We start from the raw sequence: 290 nt of genomic DNA on the forward strand, positions 1-290 counted from the left end.
AGGGGTGCAACACGAGGACTTCCCAGGAGGTCACCCATCCTAGTACTACTCTCGCCCAAGCACGCTTAACTGCGGAGTTCTGATGGGATCCGGTGCATTAGTGCTGGTATGATCGCACCCATCAAACTAATTACTTAAAATTCATATACTCCTTGAGCGACATACTAGCGTCCTTCCGATCCCAATCCAAACGGAGATCTGATCCAAACCCATGGCTACGCGATGGGCAGGGCGAGATTTTCCCAAAAATCCACTCCCGAGTGCTCCTTCTTGTCAATTTATCTCGCAAG

At 50.0% G+C, this 290-nt stretch overlaps 1 non-coding gene across 1 annotated transcript; it reads right to left on the reverse strand.

Annotated features, from left to right (window-relative positions):
- Position 1: 1 nt before the first annotated feature.
- Positions 2–120, reverse strand: LOC118345244. Its single transcript, XR_004798829.1, has one exon. It is a non-coding gene; the product is annotated as a 5S ribosomal RNA (ribosomal RNA).
- Between the last annotated feature and the right edge of the window lie 170 nt (positions 121–290).

This window comes from Juglans regia, unplaced genomic scaffold (assembly GCF_001411555.2).
Source record: "Juglans regia cultivar Chandler unplaced genomic scaffold, Walnut 2.0 Scaffold_1840, whole genome shotgun sequence".
NCBI lineage: Eukaryota > Viridiplantae > Streptophyta > Magnoliopsida > Fagales > Juglandaceae > Juglans > Juglans regia.